At 32.8% G+C, this 12,057-nt stretch overlaps 1 pseudogene; it reads left to right on the plus strand.

The window, feature by feature from the left end:
* The first annotated feature begins 4,435 nt into the window (after positions 1-4,435).
* LOC119193163 lies at positions 4,436-11,542 on the plus strand (annotated as a pseudogene).
* Positions 11,543-12,057: the final 515 nt, after the last annotated feature.

Below are 12,057 nucleotides of genomic sequence, written 5' to 3' on the forward strand. Positions count from 1 at the left end.
GGATACTTTTCAAAAATATGCATTTAAATAACGAAAACCCTATTCAAATCACCATCACCATCATCGATAAGTAATTTTTGAAAATCGTGGACATACATACATACTTACATACGGGTCAAGTATATACAGAACGTCTTCGGTAAAAAACAATATGACCACACGATACGTAAACATAAAAATAATCAAATTATTTCGAAGGAATAACTTTAATATTAATATAACCTGTGCGACTTAACTGTGTTCTTCGACGGAATGCTACGCGACCCGCCTTCCGCTTCAATTGGTGGTATCCGTATCACTTGCCAATTGCCATCTGTCAAACGGCATGCCTCATCTCCTCATTCAATTGTAATAAAAAAAAAGTCTAGCGGCGATAGCCTAGTTGGGTGTGGAACGGACTGCCAAGACGAATGTCCGCAGGTTCAAATCCCAAGGGCACACCTCTGACTTTTCTAAAAATCATGTGTGTATTCTTTATGAATTTATCGTTCGCTTTAACGGTAAAGGAAAACATCGTGAGAAACCTGCACATCTGAGAAGTTCTCTATAGGAATTTCGAAGAAGGTGTGTGAAATCTACCAATCTGCACTAGGCCAGCGTGGTGGACTAAGGCCTAATCCCTCTCAGTAGTAGAGGAGGCCCATGCTCAGCAGTGGTGCAAGTATATAATACAGGGCTGATATTATTATTATATTATTATTAAAAAAAAAAGTCAAAGCTACGCAATTTATTTTCTACGAAATATTGATTTAAGAAATTTGCTTTTTTAGTTCTTTTTATGTGGGCACGGCAAACTGATCCCACTGCACCTAATGGTAAGTGGAGTGGGGTCCAATAGAATGTTGACTCACGAAAGATGATTACCCCTCGGCAGTCGACACAATTATGCCGGCCTGTTGGATCCGGATATACACCGGGCTGATCCACTGTGGCGCGATCGCATTTAAAATGTATCCTACTGTGGCGATGGATTTAATTGCCATTATGTACGTCATGTCAATCGTTAAATCATTCGACTACTTATGTAAATTTTTAGTATTACATAGTCATGAATACCTAATTTTTATGCCTATTTCTAAATACAAACAAAAGCCCTTTCTGTTAACTCAGCCATTTCTATGTGCCTACCTCTTTCGCGCCAATAGTTCCACGAACTGAAAGCGATTAAAGAAATATTTTAGCTGGCTCTGGATAGACATTTTGCTTTACTGACAACTAGATATCGTATAGAAGCTGACTCCAAACCCGCATTGGGCGAGCAGTTTAAATTCTTTCTTAAACTATTTGTATTGTTTTGATTTTCAAAAATGTCATTACTTTATTTAATCCCCATAAAACTTAATAATAATATCTTAAAATTGTGCTAACCGAACTATCTACTCTGTGTAGTTAATTCAATAATATTTAAAAAAAAATTTGTCTCTTTAGGTGTCAAATAAAACAAAAACTTTCCGTAAATTGGTTATAAGGTTGTGAACTTTTTCATAAATCATTTTTCTGTAATGGCCGAGCGTGTCTTTAAATTCTTTAAATTATCTTAGCTTGATTTAATATTTTAATTTTTCTTTTCGATTCATTAAATTTTTCTTACGTGAGAAAATACTTCCTTCGCCCTTAGCATAAACTTTGAGCCAGACGAATTAAATTAGGCGGGAAACAGAAAGGGTACTTTTGTTCTGGTAAAATATGTATGATTAGTGTGAGAAATATACTAAATATCCTTATTTATAATGTTACAAAAGTCATTTTTAGCTAAACATGATTAACAATTTATTTATATGCTGTACATGCGGATTTATGTATTATTAAAAATATGGATTACAACTCCCACAAAACTGTCAGGGTAAAGCACTTAGTAACTCCCCGCTAAAATATATAAAATAAAAACATATTCCTAGGTTAATTATTTAAAACTGTAGTTACTAAACTATTGCACATTATTTTTAGTTTAAAATATGTTTTTAAAACTCTGAATATGATATACTCATTCAATTTGATAGTTTAACGCCCACGTCGCGTCGCCAAAGAGGCAAACAGACTCGTAACAAATGCACCCACGTTTAGTCGTAGTTCTTTCCTTTTCTTTATGTATTATAAGACGCAATTTTGAGGAGCGTGATTGGATAATCGCAAACGTGAGTTTATCGAAAATCTTGTTTAATGATATGAGATTCGAAACCAAAACATCAACAATTTCTCAACCACAACGTTCTCTACTAAGATTAGCAAGCTTTACAACACTACGATTTATATTGCTTCTTTTCACTTAAAAGTTACTTGCATCCCTAGATAAAGAAAAATCTGTGAGTGCACCCATCTCTTTACATACATTAAGTGCAGATGGGGCGACTTCTGAATTTTCGGAATTCAATCCACTTATGGGTAAGTTGTCAATTGGGCTGGAAGCGGCATGTTTACCCTCACAGTGACCCCGTGTCAACGCGCTTGAGAAGTTGGGAGTATCCATACTCTGAGCCACGAAACTAGTAATTGATTCTTCTTGTTTGAGGCTGAATATTTTATAAAGCATCGGCCACTATCGTTTGCTCGTTACTCTACCATAGTTCCGCTAATTACGTACATGCTGTAATTAGTTAATTCAGTTGGGTATATTGAAGATGTTTTACTATCACACATTTAAGGTTAAATTATAAGGTTGTGTGGCCGAAGATAACCCGTTTCCTAACAGGACCCACCGTACATATTTACGGTTGTTGTATTGTAATGCAAAAATGTTTGGTTTGGTATGTTATAATTTAATTAAAGGTATTTCTGTCTCATAGTTGGTTTTATATATATTTTCATGAAACAATTTCATAAAATTTTAAGACTAAGTCTGCCATTAATAATTCCTTTAACTTACAAATAAGTATTTATAGATCACGCTCCTTTAAACCTCATCAGCATATTTTAAAAGTTACATACAGTGTAATCTAAACGAATTCGTACAATTCTTTTATAGTACATTGAATTTATAAAACTAGCACATTTAAATTAATTGTACTATATAACATTCTCCATATATCATCGCCGCATCCACTGAGCGTAGTGGAGAGTGTCAATTATTCATCTCTTCGCCGATAATGGAACAATGCTGTCGCCGTCGCGGAGTGGGCCTGTCAGCGCTACACATAATGGTGTATACGTACCCCCTGACAAAAACGTATCATAGCGCTCTGCGACGGTCGTATGACAGAAACAATTAACGTATTCGTAAAATAAAATCGTTACCGCTTTTAGCTTTAAAGATGAGAATTGTTAACGTTAAAGAGATTATCGATATGAGGATGAATTTTTTAAATCCGCTGGAACGCACCGCTGGTAATTTATTTATTCGACGTGGAAAGTGGAGTGCTCTATTAATCATCTCTCACAATTAGATTCTTATTGTTAATGATGTAGCAACCATTTATTATCTTTATTCGAGGAAATTTTTGAAATGTGTACAGAATTTGTATTGAATAATTTTTCAGTTCTATTAACGTTGAATATTTCATTGGCTAAATATCAGAGTAATCGAGTAATCGTTAATTAAATTCAAAATTTCATTATTCATCGCTAAAGCTGACAGCAAATAAACCGAACTAAAGCAAAAAGTAAAAATAATTTTGTTAACACTTTATTCGTTTAATTTATTTAATTTGCGAAAATATGTTAATATTGTCTATATCGTGTATTTTTTTAAATAAATTAAAAATTAGATGTGCCTCATAAAATGTTTCTACCAGTGAATTAAATTATTGTTATGATACATAAAATAAAAATATCTTAATAATCTAATAGCAAAACTAAGGTAAATAAAAATACGATAACTCTAATAAATAATATCAACGTAGGTGGAAGAACATAAGCAAGCAATGTAGCATCAATAATCTNATTTTACTAATATTTTAAATTACATGAAAAATACATATTACCTGATACTATATAATAACTTGCATGTTATAATTTGTTATACAAATAAATTATAATATTGTGATATAGTGTTAGTATTGAAACAGTCAACATAAATATCATATTTTTTATTATTTTTCTTAATATAAAATACAAAATTAAACAGTGAACTATTCAGCTGTGATGACCATTATTTGCTTACTTTCAGTATTAAACAAGCATAATCAAACTATTCAATAAATTAGAAATACCACAGTAAATAAAACAATACTTATAAAATTACAAATCTCTAGTACATGTGCTTTTGTCTCTGCCACATGCTCGAACCTCTTACAAACAAATAAATATTGTTCGTATCTAGTATCAAATTGGACAATAAAGGTTAGGATTTAATTTAAAATGCGCATTTTCTTTCTGCTGTTTTTATCGTCACAAGCTTATCCATTGAACATCTTTTGTTTTTGCAGGTTTGCTTTTCGTTTTCAGGACTTAAAACTATTCCCACCCACCTAATTTATATTCAAAAACTTTTATGAAACAGCGTTATACCTTTAGATATTCTGAAGTAATCAATTTATCTTTCTTGAGTAATATCACACATTTTTATAAATGTTGTAATTGCTGTAATCTTTTGATTACAGGTCGAGAATTGCCTACAGGGCAAAATGTTGTTTCCGTGGCGCCTATAGAAGTCCCTGACGGTAAGGATCCCGCCATTACAATGTTAATATTACAAAAATATAAATACGTAGGTTGGTGTTACCTCCCTGAAAATATAGGGCATGAGTTAACATCGAGTTAAAATAATATTTTGAATCAGACAACGCACCTGTGAGTTCACAAAAGGTATTAATTTTGTTTCGCAGCTTACATGTTACTGTCTACTCAATACTAAAATGTTTTTAATAGTAGCGGAGGTTTTTTTATGATTCTTCTTGCATAATAACCACCTAATTTCCATTATACTTTGATCAGTTAATGTAAAAAGATGATTGATATGACATTCCTATAAACATCAGAAATAAACTTTCCTGAATTAAATTAATTATTTTTGTATTCGTGCAAATAACCTAAGATGCCCAGTAACGCTTAAATGATCACAGCTTTGGATCCGCCTTCTTTATCTCTGTACACTTTATATATTATTTTACCGGTGAAAGAGCGATATCGCTACAAACCGCTATTTGTCGTTGGTGTCCCGAGAATAAATCACGCAGCCCTACCGCCAGGGTCGCCATTTCCATCACCTTGAATTCATACAGCTCGAAAAATATTTTTATTTGCGTAGACAAATAAATAAATTTATTGCTTCAAATGCTGGTTTAGTTGCGAGTAATAAACTTTTCCATCTAGTTAATTTCATTTTGATTTTTGGCTGGCTTCATGATACTCTTTAAATTACACGCTACATTAAAAACAACACTTCACTAAACGACTTTCGTGTTCCAATTACAAGTATAATACTTCTACATAGTTACATAAAACAGAAGTGTACACAGGAAGAAGTAATAAACATAATTCAGCTAATTAGCGCGAAGTCGGCACTTACCGTAAGTTATGGTCGCGTACCGCGCAAGTTATTTGGCAACCCTGCTGGCGCGCCAGGGATGGCGGTTCATAGCAGACGCGACGGCACCGCCCGTCATGTTTGTGACTCCTCGGCCTGATCTAAAACTTCTATAACAAACATGTTTACAAATTGGGAAACACTAGCTATTGTTCTCGTCCTCGGCCTTTCGGGGAATACTATGTAATTTTTCTGTACGAGTATTTGCGAAATTAAAATGTCCGACTACTGTTGGTACAAACTATTTACTAACGAGTGTTCTCTTTAAAATCGATACAATTTTTTCATGCGTTTGTATGCAAGTGGAGTGTTTTTTAGGATAAAGCAATTATGTTCTTTGAAAGTTGTTTTCGACTGAATGTTGGTATTTGCGTAGCACACCAAGTTAAGCGTTTGATAATATAATCACTAGTAACTGTTTTGTGTCTTAATTACGGCAGATAATCATTTGCGAGTTGTAGAAATAACGCTGATTGGGATAATTAATAACTAAACCGTCCATTTGCAGAATGTTGAGATAATTATTAAGTATAATAATTCATATTATAGGTATATGTTTAAATACATTAATAAATAAACTTTGAATTAGTCAATGAATTCTCTCTAACTCCCGAAACATCATATTATATCTGGATATCAATGGAGTGTTCCAATACCTTAGCTATATTGATTGCTTGCTTTCAGAGTCGATGTATCCGAGATTCGCGGAACCGATACCAAATGTGACGGTCACCGTAGGCCGAGACGCTTTACTGGCGTGTGTTGTGGATAATTTAAGAGGATTCAAGGTATTTATATAATAGAGATCAACAAAACATACCCACATAAATCCTAGCAAGGATCAGAAATATTTTTGTATTGGATAGCTTCAACTGTTTGTTGGAATTATTTATTAACCAATAAGTCTGCGATGAAAATTATTTGATTGTAAATTGTCAATTTTTCAGAACATTACATTACATTGCTGTCCGACTTAAATGTAATATGTAGAGTAGTAAATTCTTCTTATAATATTTTTGTAATTTTATTTTAACACTGTTACAAGTTTTTAGTTCTAAAACGCATTCTCATTTTTTATGCCCTTTACTGAAGCAATCCTACAATATATGTATAAAGTGCATAATAATATATACCGTGTATACTGTACAGTAAGCTATTAAGGCTACAGTATTAGATAGCCTAGATATCTCTACCTACGTCAATAGTGAATAAGTTCTTATCTATTTTACTCCAGAGACCTCTGCGGCACTGTTATTTAGTTTACGTTGCACTATTTTACGCAAACTGTAGACAACTTAATAAACGCCTCTAAACCTGAGGAATGTGTGATGTACAATATTATTTATAATTGTTTATAAAAATACAAATCAATTTATTCATCATCATCACCATCAGCCGCAGGATGTTCACTGCTGAACATAGCCTTCCTCAAAGATTTCCAGATCGACCTCTTATATAAAGCAGCCCTCATCCAGCGACCACTGCGACTTTTTTTTAATAAATTTATTATGTTTAGTTAATCTTGTACTTTATTGAACACTACAAATCTTTAATAATTATAAGTTTGTTCTATAGAATGTGGAAGTAAACTGGGAATAGTATTTTTATTAAATAATTAAAATTTCACTTTTGCTGTCGTCAAACTAACACCGTCCAGTTAGTGAATTCTTTTAGAATATTTATATTATTGATATTATTAAAGCTATAATATTGTAACGAAGAATATCTACTTTCTTATCAGGTGGCATGGGTTCGTATGGACACACAGACCATTCTGAGCATCCATCATAACATAATAACACAGAACCCTCGCATCAGCCTCTCATACAATGACCACCGCTCGTGGTACCTTCATATCAAAAGCGTGCAGGAGGTTGATCGTGGATGGTACATGTGTCAAGTCAATACCGACCCTATGCGGTCAAGAAAAGGTTATCTTCAAGTTGTAGGTTAGTAAATTCTTGGTATTCTATTTCTTAATATTTTACTGTTTATTATGTCTACAATTCGAGGCCCCGTTAAAAACAATATTGTTTACTCCGTAACCTATTTCGCATTGCAAAAACCGGATATATTCGTATCATCATATATCACTATCAAAATTAACAAAAACAATATCCATAAGTTAACGCAAACATAACCAGACTTTCTAATAAACAGTGTAATGTGTTTACAATAGAATAATCAATCAAATTTATTAATTTAATTTAGGTAACCGCGTACATGGAAACTCACTAATTTAAACATACTTTCTATCCGTTTACTCAGTGCCACCATCAATCATCGATAACATGACGTCAACGGATATGGTGGTGCGGGAAGGTTCCGATGTGACCTTAGTGTGTCGGGCGTCGGGGTATCCTGAGCCTTACGTCATGTGGAGGAGGGAAGACGGACAAGATTTCAATTACAACGGGAGTCAGGTTAGTGTAAATTGAGTAATTGTATCAGTTAGTAATTAGGCCGCAGCTTCTACGGATTTATTACATCGATATTGAGCTAATAACCTCGCAAGTATCTGGCCTTTATTTTATTCACGCGAACGAAATTCTGTTTATCTTCCTCTTTAGTTTGTATAGTTGTTCTTAGATAACCTTATGGCTCTTTGACCGTTACTGATGATAGTGAAGTCAATAGCAAATATCCTTGTGATGAGTTATTTATAAGTTGTTACGTTTATTTGAAATGCACGCTCCAGCGAATTAATGTCATCAATTAAAATCTATCGGATTACAAATCAAAAGCACTTTCAGTCCAACAACAGAAGCATGCAACTATGTCTGGAACGTTTGTCATCCGAATGAACAAACTCTGTTAAAGCTAGTAATTAATGATAGTCGGTCTCAACCATACTGCATTTGTAAATAAGACTCCGTCAGTTGATACTTCAACATCACTCATAAAGGGAGATAGTTTTCAAACTAACGTTTCGAATTCATGGAGCGACATGAAGTTACTAATTTTGTAGCGCTTCAAATTTGTCTGATCAAAACTAATTTTGTTTGGTGTAAAAGCTTGATACAACGAAATAAAATGCCGTACTGTATATTGCTCGGTAGATATCGAGATAATCTGAAGTTTCCCATTTCCTTCGTCCGCGAGCTGCTTTTAATATTGCATTAAGATTTACCATCAATCTTTTACCATCTTTTCAAACTTCACTATAGACGTACACAATACTGTTCTATTCACAGTACTTAAGTTTCAATTTTCAATAATTTTAAATATTACGAACATTAGATTAGAACACTAAATTATTTTATCTATAGGTTTAGTTTGTTCATAATTGGGTACATCAATGAAAGTTCAAAAAGCCTCAAATTAAACTCTCCGCCCATAATTCATTCTGACAACAGGTGAGATAATGAAGAACTAAAAACAAGCTTAAGCATTAGCGTTATGTAATCACGGTCTAAAAAATATAAGACTAGAAATTTTAAGGCTAGTGCTTAAGAAGATGACTAGTAAGTTTAAGATAGCATGTATTTTACTTCAATCCACTATCAAAGACTCATACTAAAAGATGATGTGTGCATGCGAAAATAGTATGGTCTATACTCATAGAGTTAGGAAGAGTAAATCAAACCGCAGTTTCAATTTTTCGGTACTGTCCTTTCACGCGATCATAATCGCGTGCAAAATAATTTAAGGAACGCTAGTCTAAGCAAAAGTATAACTTATGCCATTTGGATTGCGGTATAATCTCGTTTATTCATTCATATGTACACGTGATGTTTATTTTGTTGACAGTTAGCGTGGTAGACGGTGAGACTTTGACAATAACAAAGGTGTCTCGATTACACATGGGAGCGTACCTGTGCATAGCATCTAATGGAGTGCCGCCATCGATTAGTAAGCGGATCATGCTCATGGTACAATGTGAGTATACAGTTCAATTGAAGTTAATGTATATAAACGACGTATTAGAATACAACTATAATGTTCTACGATTAGTATGTCAGATGTTATAATCACGTATTAATTATAACTAGTGCTCATGCAGTAGTGGAATTTAATATATTTGTTTTATTTTTGCATTCGGCATAACAAAACAATACATAATAAATTACTTAAATATTTACAAGTAAATATAGTTTGAGATAGTTAAATGTACTACCCACAACACTGCTCATTACTAATAGTTTTACATTTTATTTGGCAAGCACATCGTCATATTGTAACTTTAATTGCAAACATTTATAGTGCATCGGTTGCAGAAACTTACGATATATTTGTAACATATATTATATATGCTTAAAAGGGATACAAAGATTTTACTTCACGTGTATATATATATATTTCCATACGTAAGTATAATACTATGCTTACATTTTCTCATATATTTAAGAATAAATGTATAATATGTAATTATTTCTCATAATGATAAACGTAGTTATTGAATAAGTCTTATTTAGGTTTGCTAAAGTTAGGTGCTTGTTTCTACTTGAATTTAATAACTTCTTGTAAAGGTTTATAAACTTATGAGTCTCGCCAACCTAGTTTATACAAAATGGTTATGTTTGGTTATATTATATTCTGATTATCAGCCCGGAACTAGTTTTTGTAGCGTAATATTAGTATATTGTGCCCCTTGAAATAAATAAATTGGGAGTAAACCACAATAAGAGTATAAAGGAAGGAAATTAAGCATTCAATGATGTAACAAGTTCATTAATAATGGTCTTACACTTTATTATTACCTCGACTTGACATAAAATTACTAGGTATTAATAAATCAAGTGTAATTAACTTTTAATATGATAGGATTCTAATTTATAAGACGTGAATAGTGGTAATTTATCATCTATTAAGTGATCATCTAATTAGTATTAATTTATCATCTATTAAAGCCTTTGGGGTATTGATCCACAACACTATTCTGTACTCAAAGAGAAAGGTATGCGCTTAACTCGACAATGAACGTACCTTTCATAAATTAATTAATATGACATACACACTTAACTACATCACCGGTTTTACTACAAATAATAAATATTTTTACCAGAAACAATTAAAACGTATTTCCAATTATATACAGGACTATATAACCTATATTCAGTATATTTGTGTAGAAGAATCTTTTTGTTTCAAGACTTAGTAATTATATAAATTGATTATTCCGACGGACTGGCTGAACAAAACATAAGATTGCCAAGTTTTGAGAAATGATATCATAAAGTGCAGTCCAGTTTTGATTTGTTTGTTTTTAAACTATATTTATAATCTATTGATGACCACCCGTATCGTTATTTTTAAAATGATAGATGCGGTTGGAACTTCAATTGACGTGAAAACAAAGGCGAATTGATTTTATTTGAATATCGAATTTTATTTACATTTAAGGCGATACCTCAAGCTCCATTTTCATACATTTTGTTTCACCTTTAATCTGGGTAACTAAACAAGTATTGGCAAGTAAAGAATTTAAATTCACGTCTAGTTAGTGATTAGTTCTCGCAGTTGAAGGAAAAACGTAAAATAATTAATCATGGATATTTCTGCCTTTAAAATTTCGTCATATTAAATTTTTAAGGCCAATCCTTGATGTGGTGCAATGCGATGATGGCTTTCACCTTAGGTATCCTTAATTCTACCATTTTACCGTTACTAACTTACGGAATGAGTAAAAATTCAAATCATATAAATTGATAGTTTTCATACTCTTTCCAATGTTACCTAAATCGAAAAATCTTTTATTCAGCACAAAAATTTTGAGAGTTCACCGCGCGCAACTATGATATCGGCTACCTGATAACCTATGAAAATGTTACAATGTAATTAACATTATTGGAATAACGCCAGTGGCATAAAACAATTAAATGGCATTGAATCGCCAAAATTTAAACGATAAACTTACTGATAATAAGAGTCTCTGCCACGATTTCTATATAAAAATACTTTTACAGTTCCACCAATGCTGTCCATTCCGAATCAACTAGAAGGGGCTTATATTGGTCAAGATGTGACCTTGGAATGCCACACAGAAGCGTATCCGTCCTCAATCAACTATTGGACCACAGATCGAGGGACATGATCATTTCCGGTGAGACTTATCAAATCTATTGAGAATACTTTTCAGTGAAAATGGATGGTTTCATCAGCAACAGCACAAAACACTTGAAAATGTTTGCAGTCTTCCTTGTACTAAAGCCATGTGTTCTGATTTAACCGTAAAATAAATGTGTAGGAAGGTGGATATTCATATCAATTATATTGTACTATACATACTACGCCACTTATATGTATATATGTGCTTTAGAATAAACAATACATGTTTATATAAACCAACAGCCATCGCCCAAACTGTCATATTTAACTCTCAATACAGAATATCCAATACGAACACATTTATCATATTCGCATAAATAACATGTGTTCCCGTCAAGTAAGGCATTGTTCGATTGTATCATTGATTTATGACTTCATAATGAAAATAGTTTCTCTTGAATGCGAACAAACAATATTTCGAATATGTTTCAAATATTCTTACCAACTGAAGCGAGAATAAAGAATGGCCGAGTAATGAAATACCTTCCACAACTGAAACTGATGATAAATAAAGCAAAAGTCGACTTTGACTTGTCAAAAGTTTTGCT

The sequence above is a fragment of the Manduca sexta genome, unplaced genomic scaffold (assembly GCF_014839805.1).
Source record: "Manduca sexta isolate Smith_Timp_Sample1 unplaced genomic scaffold, JHU_Msex_v1.0 HiC_scaffold_3687, whole genome shotgun sequence".
Classification (NCBI taxonomy): Eukaryota; Metazoa; Arthropoda; class Insecta; order Lepidoptera; family Sphingidae; genus Manduca; species Manduca sexta.